This window comes from Anser brachyrhynchus (genome assembly GCF_964034855.1).
Source record: "Anser brachyrhynchus genome assembly, chromosome: 14".
Taxonomy (NCBI): Eukaryota; Metazoa; Chordata; class Aves; order Anseriformes; family Anatidae; genus Anser; species Anser brachyrhynchus.
This window is the reverse complement of record NC_137709.1, coordinates 269,299-287,681: the sequence shown is the minus strand read 5'-3', so window position 1 is coordinate 287,681 and position 18,383 is coordinate 269,299. Positions and strand designations below refer to the sequence as shown.

At 39.3% G+C, this 18,383-nt stretch overlaps 1 long non-coding RNA gene across 1 annotated transcript; it reads left to right on the top strand.

The window, feature by feature from the left end:
- Positions 1-6: 6 nt before the first annotated feature.
- LOC308177962 lies at positions 7-16,756 on the top strand. The gene is made up of 3 exons (XR_013939523.1): positions 7-118; positions 330-438; positions 15,224-16,756. It is a non-coding gene; the product is annotated as an uncharacterized lncRNA (long non-coding RNA).
- Positions 16,757-18,383: the final 1,627 nt, after the last annotated feature.

Sequence of the window (18,383 nt, the reverse complement as noted above, 5' to 3'; positions counted from 1 at the left end):
GCCCGAGGAGCGGGGAGCCGGCGCTCCTGGGGCTCCTGCGTGCCCTGCCTCGCTGCTAGGCGGGCCCGTTGCTGGGAAGTACCCGCCAAACCAGATGCTTTTCAAAGGCTAGGCAAATGTAAGGGTTCAAAATGCCCCTCTACCTTCTGGAGGTGTGGGATTGTGTATCTCAGTGTCATCCTTCTTTCCCTGTTTTCTGAGTTTTGCTTTTTTTTTTTTTTTAAATTAAGTAGTTTACACCTGACTTTTGCATACTAACAGAACATTAATAACTGTTTGGGGTTTGTCCTTTTCATCTAAGGTAGATAAATATTATCTTTCTTTAACAGATACCTGTACTGAGACACGTTGGCTAATGTTTTTTGAACCTACTGAGTGAGGAGAAACAAGGATGAGAGAAAACTAGAAGAAAGCCCATTCAGAGAAGTCGGAGGAAGGGTTAGTACAGTAAGACTTCTTGCATGGTCTTACCCAACTTAGCTGCAACTGAAAATTTCATTCACTTCTGACTTAATGTTTCACATATTTTGCATTTTCCCACTTTATGTAATTAAAATTTAGCTGGTTTGGGTCTTAGACTGTTGGTGGCTCTTGTAGGATGAAAGCCAGGGACAAAAGACCAGTAATGATTTTGATACTGTCTCTCACGGTATCCTTCTGGACAAAATATCCAGCATACAGCTAGACAAGTACACTGTACAGTGGTTGAACAATCAGCTGGCAGATCGGGCTCAAAGGGTTGTAGTAAATGGGGTTACATCAGGCTGGCAACCAGTCCCTAGTGGGGTTCCTCAGGGCTCCATTTTAGGCCCAGTTCTCTTGAAGGTTTTCACAAATGATGTGAATGCAGGACTCAAGTGCATACTAAGTTGGCAGATGACACTAAATTAGGAGGAGCTATTGACTCCATTGAGGAACGAGGGGCCTTGCTGAGAGATCTTAGCAAATTAGAGGGCTGGGCAATCACCAACCTCATGAAGTTTAACAAGACCAAGTGCCAGATTCTTCTCCTAGGACGGTGCAACTCTGGAAATACATACTGAATGGGGGACAAGCGGCTGGAGAGCAGCCCCACGCTAAGGGATCTGGGGGCTCTGGTTGATGGCAGGTTAAGTACAAGCCAACAGTGTGTCCTGGCAGGCAAAAGGGCCAACCATACCCTGGGATGCATCAGGCACAGCGTTGCTACCCAGTCAAGGGAAGGGATTGCCCCGCTCTGCTGTGCGCTGGTGCGGCCTCACCTCGAGAACTGTGTGCGGATTTGGGTGCCACAATATAAGGCCATAAAGCTCTTAGAGAGTGTCCAAAGGTGGGCAACAAATATGGTGAAGGGTCTGAAGGGCAGGACATATGAGGAGAAGCTGAATCCCTTGATTTGTTCAGCCTAGAGAGGAAGAGATTGACGGGAGTCATCATGGCAACCTACAGCTTCCTCAAGAGGGGAGCAGAGGGGCAGGTGGAGATCTCTTCTCTGTGGTGACAGTGACAGGCCCAAAGGGATCAGCGTGGAGCTGCGATAGGGGAGGTTCAGGCTGGGTGGCATTAAGAAAAGGTTCTTCACCAAGAGGGTGGTCAGGCACTGGAACAAGCTGCCCAGGGCAGTGATCATTGCACCAAGCCTGCTGAGTTCAAGAAGCATTTGGACAATGCTTTCAGACTTACAGTTTGTAACTTGAAAACAATAAGTTGAATCAGTTCTAATACTGGTATCTCAGGGCTGTACTTTTAACACAGTATTTTCCTATTCATTTCAGCCTCTATTTTCCCACTGCATTTTTGTTACAATGCTTTGGGGACTTCACTGGTATTATGCTAGAATGTAGTTTGGCTCTGTATCTTTTCTATGGTGTTTAGTTCATTTTCTGTATTTGGTTCAATTTCAATTTCTGTTTTTGGTTTCAATTTGGTTTTTGATTCAATTTCTGCATTTGGTTCAAATACAGAAAATTAAGGACTTGTTTTAGGATCATTGTGCCCAACTGCTTTTTAAGCTTTTACGGAAAGGTGATAATACCTCTTTTGTGTTCATTCTAGTATCAGAATGTCAGCTATGACCCTTTTAAAAGAGCAGTTAAGAATGAGTAATGTTAAAATTATTTTCTATGTAGTTTGCGCTTATATTTTTTATTCTTTCTCTTAATGATTGTGAAGGCACTTTATTCTCAGTATTATGAAAATACCCTTCACAATCGCTTCTTTTATTACAAAAGTGGCTTGAATGAGAGGACACAGTGTTTGAATTGGCCTCAAGGTCACTGGTAATAAAAGGAGCATAATTGATTAGTATGATGCCACCATACTTGATTCATTATTATCATAATGAAAGATTTTTGTTGTGAGCCACTGAATGTTTGTGTTTCTGATTGCACTGAATCCAGCTTGAATTCTAAGGCCACTGCCTATTTTCAGTTTGGTGATGATTACTACAACAATTTCTAGGTTGTAACTCTATGTTGGTCTGGACCCATTTGTTCTGGAGCAGCCTGCTGAAATGAAGGTTGTTCTGCAGAGGTTTACAGAAATACGCATAGCTCGCGTTATTGTTAAAGTGGGCAGTGATGAGTTATTTATGGTCTTTCAAATAGACAAAGCAAATTAATCTGTTGTTTAAGGTCTGAATTAATATTGCATTTTTTTCTCTTTTGATTATAGCCAAACATATTGCAAGTTCAGTCGTAGCTTTGACAGAAAATATTCTGCCACCCCATATGTCCAAGATATAAATAAAAAGTTCTTTGTTATTCTTCTCATTACGAAGATGTCTAATCAACCCACAAAATGCCTATGACTTATTTCTTGTTCCTCTTCTCCTTGTCCTGCTCCAAAACACAGATGAAAAGAGACTCCTGTTTTTTATCTAAAAACGAATTTTCATTGTCCTTATAGTCTCTATTGTGTTCTCTATATTTGGGGATTAGGTGTTAGAGTGAATTGTTCTGTACTCTCAGATTTTGTATTTGATATTTATTTGATAATTATACTGCTTTAATTTAAGGCTGTTCAGGTTTTACAAGAATCCAGTGAGTGATTTTCAGTGAGGTCTGTGAAGTAATTTTATCAAAGTCTGTTTATCTTCACTTCAGCCTTGGTCACGCTGGGTATTGTGTGTTGTTTTCCTGGATGGAAATTGTGACAATAGCTGCAAGTGCTCTGTGACATTTAAGTAAGAAATATGGAACCTTCTGCAAAAATCTATGAGGTGCTTTGGATGCTTGCTGAAATTTATGAAAAATATCCTTTGTGTCAGGATCCGGATGTGTGCCGCTTGGGCAGCTATGCTCTCGCTGTTCGTATGATTGCATTTCTAGAAGAGCAGTAGGTCTGACAAGTATGACATACTGAGCTGTTTAACAAGAAAACGGTTTTCTTTTTGGTACCCAGCCCGATAGATTTGATTGTGAACGGCTGTTACTGCAGCAGTTAGCAGCAGCTGAAATTGTGATTCTGGCCGTTAAACAGAAGGTGGCGCTCTGGGCTCTTCCTTGAGGCAACATAAAAAGGGTGAAAGGGTACTTATTGGTGGCTAAGAGTTCAGTAATTCAATTTCTCAAGACTTGCTTCATAATGAGAAGGCATAATTCTTCCTGTCATTCCATTGTGTAATAGATGCGTCTGTTAAGTGACACCCAAGGCTGGCTTTTAGAGCAGGAGACTAATTAAATACTCTGTGCATGAAACTGATAATATCTCAGAGAGACACAGATTGACTTGGCTGTACTAACTGGGTGCTGCTGAAAGAGCAGGAGTTTGTTTGCTATGTCATGGCACAGCTACCTGCATGAGCTAGTCTCTGGTCCCTCACAGAAACATGGTAACAAAAATACACCCATCATACCAATGGGGCGTGCAGATACTCTTATATTAAGAGGATTAATATTTTCAAGGAGAAAAATCTTGAAAAGTACAACTGTTCTCCAACAAAATCCAGTGTAATTGTCTTTACAAATGCTGAAGTGTCTTGCCGATACAGGGAATTTCATTTGTTGGCAGACATTTCAGCCAGTTAGAAAATCCTGACTTATTCATTATCTGAATTCAGTTTCTTTATTATGATTCTATCAAACAGTGCTTTTTAAAATATTTAAAATCAACAATGATTACAGGTTGTTTTATAATTTTACACTAGAAACTTCATGTAATAAGAAATTCTCTTCCACTATTGGTTGTATTCTCTATGTAACACAGTTATGCAACTCCTACTTTTGCATTCTCTGCCTTCTCAGCATCCCCCGTTACCAGGACACCCCCTCGTTCAGCAGGGGACCCACGTTATCCCTAGTCTTCCTTTTACTATTTACATACTTTAAAAAAAAAACTTATTATCCTTTATCTCTTTTGCAAGCTTCATCTCCAGGTGGGCTTTAGCCTTCCTTGTTGCATCCCTGCAGGCCCTGACAACACTCCTATACTCCCCCCAAGAGGACAGGCCCTTTTTCCACATTTCATGGACCTTCCTCTTCGTTTTGATCTTGTCCATGAGCTCCTTGCTCATCCACGCAGGTCTCCTGCCCCCCTTCCCCGATTTCCTACTCTTAGGGATGCACCGATCCTGAGCTTGGAAAATTTATGATTGAATAGGTAATCTGCTTGTTCTGTAGAAGTATGTAAAGTGGATGAAGAAAAGCATTCTCACTTTAGAGGTCAGGCACCACACAGGTGCAGCATCAGCTCTGCTAACAAAAATGGTGTCAATTCTATGGGCTTCTCTGATCTGTGCTAAATTATCTGTTTTTGTTCTTAGGAGGATTTATATAACTTCAGTATGCTGTAGCTTCATGGTTTTTGTTCTTAGTGTTCTAAAACTGTAGACTTTTGTGAACAAAAATCCTAGAACTAAAAGGGGTATATTTGGAAAACTCAAGAGTATGTATCATACAAGAATGAGAGGCTCCTTAACCTATTACTAATAAAGGAAGTTGCTAAAATGCAGAATGTATATTTTTAAGTAAGCAGGAAGAGAGAACTTGCATCCAAGAATCCTAAAATAAGTTGTTGAAGAGATTTGTGTCCCAACTATGTTAGATTTTTTAAAATAAATTTTGAAATATTAAAAAAAAAAATCTAATACTGTGCTAGTTTGAAGAAGAACAAGCAAGAGAACTTACCTGGCTGACAGCTATCTTAGTCTGGCAGTAGTTTCCAGATAAAGAAAATGCAGTATAAGATCCCGGCATTATAATCCTGTGCTTTAATTATGTTTTTTTTGGAAAGCAGTTCTTATCAAACTGTGCTTCATTCTTTGAGATTACAGATTCATCAATAAAATTGTCATTAGAGAAGTAAAATGCATAGAATTCTGCAAGGTGTGTGAGTTTAGGTTTTTGTTCATATTAAGCAACATTAATTTAACCACCTCTCTTTGGACACCTTCTGTGGTAAAACAAACAAACAACAAAAAAACAGTTGTTCATAGTTCTTTCATAGCTGTTGAAAGGCATTGGTTATTCAAGAAGACAGTTTAAAGTACATATTTACCAGGTTCAGCAGCCAAATGCAATTCACCAGTTTTATCGACAGTGTGAGATCAGCCACTGATGCGTCAGTTGCCAGCCTTACAAAGTACTCAGGGTAATCAGAAAGGGTAGTCAGAGGACAGGGTAATCAGAAATTTACCTGGCTCACTTGGTAAGCTGAACTTATAAAAGTGAAGTGTTTCAACACAGCCAAATGTAAATCTGTGTATCTGAGCAGAAATGTAAAATAGGAGGGTATTCCGGAAAGCAGTGACACTGAAAAGGATATAGGAGGTGTGTATACAAGTAAGTGAAAATCCTTTTTCTTTCCCCGAGGCTGCTCTTGAAACTCGTATATATATGAATTATATCATCTTTAGTATGTTTAACCATAAGTAAAGAGCATTTTACTTCTGTCCAAAATCATAGCAAGTTGTCTCAAAGCCTGGGTCAGATAACTTTAACTTTTAAACCTTGTGTTCCCTTTGCACAGAACTGTAGTAAGTTACATTAGAGGAGATTTTTGGTCATCTGGTCTAACTCCCTGAACAAAGCAGGATCATCTGTAAAGCAAGATCCAACTTAAAATTCAACTGTACATTTTCACTTAAGAAGATGTGGTTTTCTTTTTTTTTTATATTTTTCCCCTAACTTGGTACTGGACGGAGAAATGCAGCATGGAGCCTCTCAAGCAAGAGTGGGTCTGCCCTGGTGTAGGCTAGAGGAAGTCATCATTAGTCTGTGTGAAAAGAGGAAACTTTAGCCCATCTCTATTTCCTCTGCATTGCACTGCTAATACTTGAATTCCTGTAGTAGTTGTTTAAGATAGTACAGTACAGCAGGGAAGTGACAGAGCCGTTCTGGAAATGTGAAAGGGAAGACTGAGGATGAGAGGAAGGCTGATTGGGAGGATATACAAAAAGGTTGATAAGAGCAGCACTGACATAGTAGGACTGGGATCTCTTGGATCTCATTAGATATCCCTGTAAGGGAGGGTGCACCATGGAGAAGGGTGACAGAGCTGTAGTGGGAAGGGCATGCCAGTGCTACCAATTCAACTTTCTCTTAATTTTAACAGCTGGTAGGGTTTGGCAACCCTTGTCCTGGTTAGGTATTTCTAGAGCGTTTCTGATTTCAATAACCTCTTTGCACACCATCTGTTTCTTCAGAATGGATGTCAAAACACATGGAGGCATCTGTCTGGTACAGAAATGTTTAAACAACTCAAATGTTTGCAGATGCTATTAGACCCTAGGACCCCAGCACCTGGGGCAGGGATTCTGCAAGGTGTGGAGAAGAGTAGGATGTAGGGAGTGAACATTTGATGTATGTGGAAAACAGCTGCCATCCTCTGTCATCTTTCCTTGGGGTACTGTGGGGTTTTCAGTAAGGTCAATATGAAGTAGTGATTGTGTTGAAACAGGTAACTCTGTTGTGTATATCTGCTATTAGGAAGTTCTCAATGTATTTTAAGAATTTCTGCACCCTTTGAGAAACAGTTGTCAGAACCACATAGGAGAAACTGGGCTACAGGGATCGTTGATTTGGCAGTTTTGTGTCCTTGGTGAAATCTACATGTTTGGCTTTTTTAGTAGGAAATCTTTTCATACTGGTTCTAGCATGGTTATTACAGCAGTGAAAGTGAGAATCCGAAACTGGTCCCAATAGTTCTGGAGGTCATTAACAATTGTTTCAGCTTGTGTAAATTGCTTAAGTCCAAGACAGAGATCTGTGAGTGGAGGAAGTGGGAACACTATGAATAAATGTGAAAAGAGTACAAACCCGCAGGACGTGGACAAATTGTTTAGTATAAACTGGAGATCTGGCAACTGATATGAAATTAAGAATGTTACAAAAACACAGAACAAAGACCTACTGATTAATGAGGTGCATTAATGTGGGCAGGGATCTTGTTGGGACAAAAATAGACACTCCATGCTGTGGGTCAATTGAAATGCACTGAAAAATGGGATGTTAGGGTTTGCAGTCTTCAGATAGAATGGAAGGAGTGATTTTAATATGATTTTTCTGTCATCAATTTGTGATTCTTTTTCCTGTTATTTCTTCTCCATTTATAGACCTGTTGTTAATCTCATAAATCAAATATGATAAAAAAAAAAAGAGTCATTTACTGATTATGGGAAACTGACTGGGGAATATCTCATGTGGTTAACGTGCATTATAGTCCAGTCATAGTAATGACCAGCACAATCTAAAACGTCTGATGTCCAGAGAGTGTGTTAACATGAGTAATGGAGCACACAATACGATGATCTTTTTTTCCCCCAGTTGTTTGATGCAGTGCTGTCTATCCTTCTCCCTTAGGGGACAAGCAGTGATAGAATACACAGCAAGGGAGGCTTAGAACTGTCCTGATTGAAAGCAAACATGCCTTCGTTGCAAACATGATAGAAGAAAATCGTTCACTGCAGCAGCACGTTTTTCTTCACCAGAATTTTAAAAACAGGTACAGTGTCCTTTCCAGGACACAGATAGTCCTGGGAAGCACATAGTCCTTGTCCATGAAATGATAGCATGGGTAACAAGGCAACAAGCATTCATACTTCATTCATACATCAGTGTTTTGCGTTACAGGGATTACCATTCAAATCAAGAAATGAACTTGGGGTTGTGGCAGTGAAGGGATTTAATGTTTCTCTCACAAAATCCACTCTGCCTCCTTGAGAAACTTTTATTGGTGTTAGGCTAAGCAGATGGATTTCATATCGCAAAAAATTAGGTATAGGTGAATGTTTTCTTCTGCTTGCCTGCTCTGCAAGGGAAAGATGAGTAGTTGAGTGGCAGTACGTAAACTGTCATTGTGCTAAAATCTTGAAATGATACCTTAAGAATGTCTGAACACCTTTCGTTTCCTTTACCATTTTGCTTAGACTGTTGTTTTGTGATCCTTCTTCACCTACTCAAGGCTGCTTTCTCCTAATGGGTCTGTCATGCCGACGGTAGCAATTATGCAACCACAGAATAATCTGGATCGTAAAACTGATCTAGCTTTAAACAAATTTTGTGTGAAAGAGGGTGCTTCAGTTTTCAACGGAATCAATTGCCTTGTCCAGCTTGTGGAGAGACCGTAGGGCTGCTCACATGGATGGCAAAAAATTTACAAGAGTGTATGAGAAGGATGGGACTGCCCTTTGCAGCGGAAGCAACTCGGGCTTAGTTTGCAATCAACTGATTTGGAATCCATGTGCTTCATCTGCTAGTGAGAAGGCATTACTGATGGTGAAGAGTTTTGTAGTGCAGATATCTAAGTGCTAGGAGTTTATGGACTAGGGAGGTACCAGATGACAGTCAAGCTGAGACAGCTCCCTGCTGGAGCTGACATAGTGGTTTAGTATGGAAAACTGTATTTTTCCTCCTGCGATTATTATTTGTACAGGTCTGTGTAAGAACTGCAGAAATATGTGTTCTTGTATCCTCATCATATGAGGGTTTTAAATTATTTTTATTTTAAAGTGCTGTTGGAACATTGGATTGCTATAGACATTTTGAGCGTCTGTTTTGACCAAACAGTACTAAGGCCTGGTTTTATTAAGGTTGCTCATTTTATGACTAATGTACTTTATGTTTAAGGTGGTCTCACTAGTAAGAATTTCTCAGTATTACTAGAACCCTACAGACCTGTGCATGTAGCTACAGCAGTCCTTGTGGTTTGTCCTTTTGATCCCTTATCACAGGCTGGTAACTTCTTTAGAGCTGAAATACTTTCTGGTTTCATGAAGTACTGAATTTTCCTGTGTGGAATGCAATATAGTGCAATTAAAAAAAAAAAAAAAAAAGAGATGTCTTAAAGTAAGGTAACAGAGTACTGACAGTTGGTGGTGCTGATGCATAAAGGGTGTTGCTAGAACAATTGCAGAAGAGGTAGTGGGAGGTATGAGTTGAGTTTACAGTAAATTGTCGTTTTTGGAAATAGGGAGATAGAAGAGCATATTCTAACCCCGAAGATACTGATACTGTGGGAGAGCTGGAACTTATATTCTTCATTTTCAGCATGTGCACAATTGAGATTGGGGAACATTTCAAAGCCAAATAAGGTGTTCAGGTGTGGTTCTTTAACTTTCAGCAGTAGTAATAACTTCATCGGCATCTGGCGAGTAGCTTAAATCATCTTGCATCTGATTCACAGCAGGTAGTTGTTCTTCCTTCTATATGCTCTCCATTGTCTGTTTTCCTGCTTTGAAACTGAATACCGGGAAACCTGCCTGTGATTCAAGTAATATAGCATTATGACATCAGAATAGACTTTGTGTGTTGTCAGTAATGTCTTCATTTTCTCTCTCTTGCTCAGATCTGAATTGCTTTCTTGGGAGGTTAATTGTGATGAAGTGACATAAAATGCCTCTGAGGACCCTGGAGTCATGCAGCAGAAGTGTTTACTGTGTCTGAATCACTTCTTTATATTTGAAAAATCCATTTATTCATGCCATGTATTTTCTGTGTCAAAGATATTTTATTTAATTGCAGTTTCAGCTGAGCTTGGGTTGTTTTTTGTTTGTTTGTTTCTTGGTTGTTTTGTTTTGTTTAATATCCAGAATAAATAAAAGTTGAGCAGAAAATGGAGAACAGTTGGGAAGTTTTTGAGGTGGAACTTCTGGGCTATGTGCAGAAAAAAATATTAAAAACAAGAGTGTGGTAGGAAGGAACTTGAGTAAAACATGGTACATAAGAAGAATCTTGGGATGACTAGAAAAAAACATTATATGTGAAACATTTCTGGTTCAGAAAGACAATAACAGTTAAGCTTGATAAGTAAAGCAGAATGAGTTGTGCAAGAAATGGCACTGTGGTTTTTTTGTTTGTTTGTTTGATGAGTCTTTCTAATCTGAAGCAGGAAAGCTGTATGATTCCTCATGTGGCTTACATGTGGCTGGACTGGAACACAAGACATGAGTTTGGGTACTGATTCTGTGCATGATCAATTTGCATTTGGATAAGTTACTTAACTTGTCTTGTAGTTACAGATCTGCAAAATTCACAGAATCATAGAGTGGTTGAGGTTGGAAGGGACATCTGGAAGTCATCTGGTCCAGCCCCCTGCTTAGGCAGAGACACCAAGAGCCATTTGCCCAGGTCCATGTCCAGACAACTTATAAGTATCTCCAGCCAGCTCTCTGGGCAGTCTGTGCCAGTGCTCCCTCACCTGCACAGTGGAAAACTGCTTCCTGATGTTCAGACCAAACCTCCTGTATTCCAGTTTGTGCCCATGGCCTCTGGTCCTGTCTCTGGGTACCACTGGAAAGAGCCTAGCTTGGTCCTCATTGCAACTTCCCTTCAGGTATTTATGTTCAGGTATTTATGTACATTCATATGATTCCCGCTGTGCCTTTACTTCTCTAGGCTGAACAGTCTCAGCTTGCTCAGCCTTTCCTCATATTTGGGATGCATCCTTTGCTGGACTCCATCCGGTACATCCACGTCTCTCTTGTACTGGGTAGCCCAGAACTGGACACAGTGCTCAAGCTGTGGCCCCACCAATGCTGAGTAGAAAGGATCACCTCCTTCCATCTACAGTGACACTCCTAATGCAGCCCAGGACACTGTTATCCTTCTTTGTGGCAAGGGCACATTGCTGGCTCATGTTCAGCTTGGTGTCCACCAGGGACCCCAAGTCTACTTTCCAGCTGAGTGGCCACCATCATGTATACTGGTACATGCATTAAGAAAGTAATGCTCTTTCTGCTTCATACACCTGTTACTAGAATAAAAATTCAGAATGTTTTTTTGGAAGTTAGGTTCTAATGTGGTGATGATAAAATTAATTTTAATTAACTTTCTTGTACAGTTGTAATTACTCCTCAGATTTCATCAGTTCTTTTGGAACTTAGTGATATGTAAGCCTTACTTGAATTACGAATGTCTGGGGACATTGTGAATATCCAAGTAAACAACAACTCTAAATTACAGGGCTTTTTTCACTTGAGTTAATTATATTGAAATTCCTAGCTTTTTAACTGAGCTGTACTGTTTCAGATGGAAGATAAAGTAGTGCACATGTACACTTGTGCTATGTTGATGAATTGCTGCAGGAGAGGTTTCTGCTGTCACTGGATCTGATAAAGATGCAAAATTTATTTCCTTGATATAACAGTGTATCATACTAGACATCCTGAGGAAAATGAAGTTAAATATTACTAAATTATGTTATGCACATAATTGCCTTTTTTTCTTTAATTGAGGGTGATGCTGTTCTGAAACAGAATTTAGTATTTCTAAATTGTCTGGTGCTAGCCATATTATGATGGATTAGAAAGTCCAAGAAGCCAAATAGTGACTTCTGTGACATAGTTTATTTCCAGTTAATCTTCTACAGGTCACCAAAAATTGGGGCATTAAGAACCTTCAGTTTAACTGGTGGTTTAACTCCAACATTGATATGCTGAGTGTTAGCCTAGGCATTTGAAGTACTTAGTTTAATAATTTCAAGTAATACATGCTTGCAAATTGATTCTGAGAGTTCTGTTATTCTCTTCTAGAAGCCCAGGTTGTTGAAATATTTTGTACATACATGCAGAATAAATCTTTTTTCTTCCCTTTTAAGAGCAAAAAATACAAAATCCCAATACATCCCTGGAGGCATTCAAGGCCAGGCTGGATGTGGCTCTGGGCATCCTGCTCTAGTGGTTGGCAACCCTGCCCAGAGCAGGAGGGTTGAAACTAGATGATCTTTGAGGTCCTTTTCAACCCAGGCCATTCCATGATTCTATGAAAAACCCTACAAACACCACTAGATTAGTATAATGGAGGTGCAATATAAGGAAATTTCCAATTTGTAGGGATTATTTTAATGAAAGTAGATAAACTTTGTTTTTCTTATCATCATAAAGAGTAAGGATGACTCCCAGTCATCATGGAATGTATATTAAAATGCAACATTACAAAAAATTCTGGCAACCGTCCTGGTTCAAGAGAGGAAAATATCAGAGAATACAAGTTTAATGCCAGTGGTATGTGATTTACTGCTTATCCTCATTCTGTCTTATTAAGTGCAGACATGATCTGAAAGGACTTCTGTGGCACTTGATGCCTTCTCTTCCTGGGTTGCATAGTGGCGTTTGGTCAGATTAATGATTAAGCTAATGGTGATTTAAACAATTACTGCATCTTCTCTGAAAGATACCCTTTCATCTGCTGAAAGACGACAATTGAGCATATATTCTCTTCTCACCTGTTCTAAATAAAAGTAAAACACGTTAGTTTAAATCACCATGGTGTTGCAGTGGCCTAGAAATGTGTAGCCAGTTGAAGGATACTCGTGTTTTAAATTTAATTAACTAGTAACTTACAATTTTTCTAGTAGTTCCAGTTTAAGGAATATTGGTGTCCTGTCCTCCTTCAACCTCTTGGCCACTCTAGGCAAGTAAACTAAAAGAGGTCTGTTGTTACCTAGCTCATCTAAACAATTGAGTTTCACAGGCATATCAAGTTAGTAACTAGCAAAGAGGGACCCAAAGAGGAATGACTGTAAGAGTCTGGAGTTTTCTTTGAGTGACAGGTACAATAAGCAGCAATGATTGGACTGAATCCAGTCAGTTTATAAATGGAGAAGTCATCACTGGGAGCATGTCATGAGAATGTAAACACAAGATTTATTCAAGGAACATTTAATTAAACTGGAAGGTAATGGAAGATGCAGTGTGCAGCTTTTCTGTTACAGAAAGTACTCATGGCCTGTATGAGTTATTACTGGGGAAAAATAACCTTGTGTTTCTCCAGGATACACTATGAAAGTGTTCTATAACATTTTTGAAATCTACACAGATTGCAGTGCTACAACCTTTCTTTTATTATGAAAAGGTCGGGCTCAAAGGGTTATGGTAAACGGGGTTACATCAGGCTGGCAACCAGTCCCTAGTGGGGTCCTCAGGGCTCCATTTTAGGCCCAGGAAACAGGACTACAGGAAAATGACTCAAAAGTCCATGGAACATGAGTCGGAATAATGGCAACTGATTCCCTGTAATAGAGCATGTTAATATTCCAGATCATGCACACTGCTTAATTCTGTTCTCTTTATTCCTATTAGTGCCATAGTCTTTTATGTGCTTGCAGATTCATATACACTATGCTCAAGAAATGTTTTAATAAAGGTTGAGCAAAATGCCATTGTATTGCTAGCTCTACTCTCTTTCCTTTCACTTATTCCACCACCTTAGCATGTAAATTACTTTCCCTTCCATTTGAGTTTGCCAATTACATACTGACATTACAGGTCACTGAGACCCACTTCAAGGAAATTAAATTTCTTTAACCATCTACACAGTTACTTGCCTTGTAGACCCCCGGGCTACAGGGCGAAATTAGCAGGTTTTTGTTGTTGTTGTTGTTTGGTAAGGTTTGTTTTTTGATTAACTGAGGTCAATTTTGCTAAGTGCTAGCAGCTCTCAGAAGCTTGTTGTGTCAGTAATCCCCAGGGGTCCATTATGTTTTCAGGACTATAAAAAAGGAATCACTCAGTCTTTTTGTAGAAATGTGAGATTAACAACTAATTCTTCCAGCCTCAAGCTTTTTGGATTTCACTTCCACCATTCCAAATCAGAGAACATGTGTGAATTCTAATAGAAACAGTTAAAGAGATTTGTCATCTTGTCTCTCAGTTTTCAATCCAGCCTTGTACAAAATCCGTAATGAACAAATTGTCCAGGTCCTTAAATATACTACACAATTTAGTCCTATTGTACATCCAACAGCTGAAGAGCTGCACTGGAGCAGCAGTGGCATCACATCAGAAGCACATTTTTAGTGCACTGAATACTTCATTCTTAATATGCATATTTCCAAAAGGAACTGCAAATCATAGTGCAGATGCAAGCTTTGTATGTATTTTAAACACAGAAAGGCCCTGAGGCAGAGAGAGATTATGACTTGCCATGAAGGGACTCACTAAAAAGTTGTTAGTAAAATCTCAGCTATATTCATACTACATAGGAGATACATTCCTTCTATAGGACTGAAATGCTATCACTAGAAGCTCAAGATTGGCCTCTGTTCTCAAGCATCACCAAGTTATATCTTCCATGTGGTAAATCATGCACAATCAAATGGTAAGGAAAGAGAAAAGATGATGAGTTGAACACTTTACTAGATTTTATATATATATATATAATTTTTTTGATTGATTGATCTCAGCTTAGCAGATCTCAGCAGAAATCCTACAATCATTCTTGACAGCACAGTATTACTCAGGTATCCACCTGAGCCTGTATTTTAATTCAGATTTTTAAGCATGAACTTTTCAATTCAGAGTCTGTTGCTTATGTTAAAGCATAGCATTTCCAAGACTTAGCCTAATGACATATTTTAATGTCTTGCACAATTCAGTTGTGATTAAGTCCTCAATCAGCAATGACACAGACAAGAGTAAAAATGGTCTGCACACTTGGTAATATAATAATTCAGTTCTGCTTTTGAGATGAGTAAATCTTAGATATTCTCATATGTTGTAAGCAAATACAAACACGAGTTCTCAAACAAAGCTCAATCACATCACATTCTGACATCACAGCTCTTAGCTAACTAAGAAACATATTCTGTCAAAGGTTACAAAACCTTCTGCAACAGGTTTAGCTGATCTTCAGTATTCCTCAAGAGCAATCCCCACTTAAGTAGAAATATCATCAACTAAAGAGCCTTTAATGTGTCAAGACATTCTTGCATGTCAGGTCACTTTTCTAGTGAAAGAGGCAAAGGTTCTTTAAGGAACAGAAAATCCCATTGCCAATAAAACACCTTTCTTGTATTCTTCTGTTCTCAGCTTTGGAATAAACCCAGATGCTTGAGGGAGGAGAGAGGAATGAAAAGATCCCTCCATGAATTACACAGTAAACATTCTGGGAGAAAAGGCCAACTGAAGTGTGGATTTGAATCAATGGCTCTGTGATGACTCATTTTAGGCCGTCAGTGTTATTTCTACCCAGGTGTTGTCATCCCTAGCAGAGGCTGGGCTTTCCATCTTGCTAGAGACTGCATAAACTCTCCACAAGACTGTCTTTTCCTCTCAAGAGTTCAGTGCCCTTGTACTGGGTGCTTCTGCAAGCTGGCTTCAGGATTCAGTACACTGGTCTGTCCAGTATCAGTGTGGAACACAAAGATGGAAACCCAGACTCAAACGCTCTCCTCTGGCCCGTGCCTTTTGCAATTTAATACCAATGTCCAATTTGCATTTTGTCTTCACCCTAAAATATGACAGTTAATATGACAAAAGCAAAGCAGACTTAACAAGGTCTAACATTCGAGAGGCCCCAGAGCTGGACCACCTTCTAACCCCTATTATTGCTCACTGAAGAGAAGTCTTTATCATCATGGCCATAGTGACACCTGGATCTTTTTAAGTGGTCATAAGCAATAGAAAGCACCATAATCACGAGTGTTTCAATCATTCGTTCTTGTATGTATTCTCTAACATCTGCCAACACCAAATTCCATTTGTAATCATGTTGCCTACTCCTTCAGCTTCATTAGATCCTTTTGATGACCGTGGATCTCAGGCACCTTGTCTGATTATGGCTACTGCTCATTTCCTTGACAATTACATTTCTTCTAAAATTGCTGATTAACACACCTGCCACCTTTTGAGATCCACTTATGTTAACCTTTAGCCACATGGAAAAAATGTTATTTACTATTCCTCTATTTTCTGAGTTGTGTTGTTTCCTCATTCCTCTGCGGCTCACAGCCAGTGGCTGGAAGGAAACCAGATTAAGGAAAAGCAGTGCCACTACTTAGTGGAGTACATCATCATTGCTACTATGGCATGTACACAGACTCTTTCTTTTAACAGAAGGTGACAGCACTAATTACAAGCAAAAGACTTTGAAAAATCAAAAGTGATGGATCAAGAATTAAACCAGAACTGGTTGCATTGCTTTAAGTAGAATTAATTACTCTCTATGTTCCCCAAAACATAAGTAGGATTCAATAGGATAAAAAAAAAAAAAAAGAAAAAGAAAAAGGAAAGAAAGAAGAAAAATGGCAAAGAAGGAAAAGGCAAAGAAGGAAAATGGCAAAGAAGGAAGAGAGAAAGAGAGAAAGACATTCTAGTGCTGTTAATAAAACTTAATAACTTCAATTACAAATGAAAGCTGTAAATTTTCTTTACTGAAAGCTGTAAATTAGCAGAAACCAGAGTGAGAACATCATTTTAGTGGAAATAAACCATAACTAGAATTATTTTATAACACACAGAATAAAGTATGAAATAAAATTTACCGTTACAGGACTAGAATGACATGGAAAACTATTTGCTCCCTAAGCAAAGGAACTAATGAAGCCTGTTTTCACAGATTTATTGTCTTCGAATATATATAACCATAAAAAGCCTGCATTCCTAACAATATCCCCATCAAGCAAGAAACAGAAAATACTGTAAGCCAGTCCAGGATTATGTACATACTGACCATTAAGTTACATACACAAATGCTGACTGAAGAAGCCAATAGTCTCACCAGCTGAGTTCTGTCCATTTTCTCTCTGAGTGATACTTTTTGTCCTTTTCATAGTTGCTAGCTTCAGAAGTGCACCAAAATAGAAATCTTCAAACAGTTATTATCTGTCAAGTTTGGCTGAATAGCAATCGAATGAACACTGGAAATGCTATCATATATAGGTCTATTTCTCAGGAGATTGTCTAGCCCCACAAACAATATAGAAAAACAAGTGGCTGTCATAGTATTCACAGAAAAAACATGACATATTATAGACAGAGCAAGAGAAGCCAACTTCCGAATCTTCCTGCAGTATCTATCACCGAGTATGAAGCCAGGACTGATTAAAATCCTGGGTTGGAATGTGATTCACTGATTAAAGCCCTACAATGGAAGAAGGCTCAGTAGAGATAGGCAAGCAAGGCTGATGTGACCATGAAGTTCAGGGAATAGTGCAGGGATTGGCTGACCACAGCCATTGGAAGAAGCTGACCCAACACAATGAGGATGGTTTAGCTAAAACAGCTATCAACAGTTAAATGGATCAACTGGTGGTGCAAATGTTTCCCCCTTAGGTCATTAAAGAGTATGAATGTTTCCCTGAGCTAGGCAGATCAGCATGGAGGGAGCGAATACATAAATCAGCCCAACACAGAGTGTAAGAAAAAAACAGCTGAAAATAAAAAAAAATTGAAGGGAGCAACAGGCTTGAGCTGTCTTCAACCAACCTGGCCTTCCTGGCCACTGGGGATGTCCAGCACTGTGAAGGTATGTAGAGACCCATAAAGCGAATCACATCTGTACTGTGATCTAAGCATATATTGCTATAGTGTGCTTGTATAATTATTTCAGTACACTGCTGTAGCACTTTCCTAAATCAAAATCATGTGTAGCTTCAAATATTTTCCAACAAATTTGTACAATTTTAGCTAAATGTCATTTACATCAGATGTTTGTTTCATGCTCTGAGGCATACCAAATACTCATACTCATCTTCAGGTCTTCATACCCTGCATCATTATTTGAATTTACACCTTTCTTGGCAGCCTCAAATCGTTCTAAGGGGCGAATAATCTGTTGAGAAGGATTAGAACAGCATCCAGTCAGTGAAACAGCTCTGGCTAGACTCACCAGCAACTTAAGCCCTGGGCACATAGGTAGGAATGCAGACAGCAGAAAGACAAACTTGCTTCACAAGATATTTAAAAGTAAAGTCATCCTTTAGATAAGCGGTTTTGCACAGAATGAGCAAATCTGGACAAAATTGAACACAAAAGGACACATTTCATAACACAAACAAGTGGACAGCCTCAAGCAGGGGGCTCTTGTTCAGCCTAATGCAGATGTCAGTTAATTAGAGTAGAAGGCTATATCATTAGTAGCCAAATCGATATAAAAGGAATTAAGAGCTCGGACAGCAAGCTCCTCTGCTTTCCAGCACAGCACCCCGGGGCTGTATTTAGCTAAAATTCAATACACATTAGCGAACAA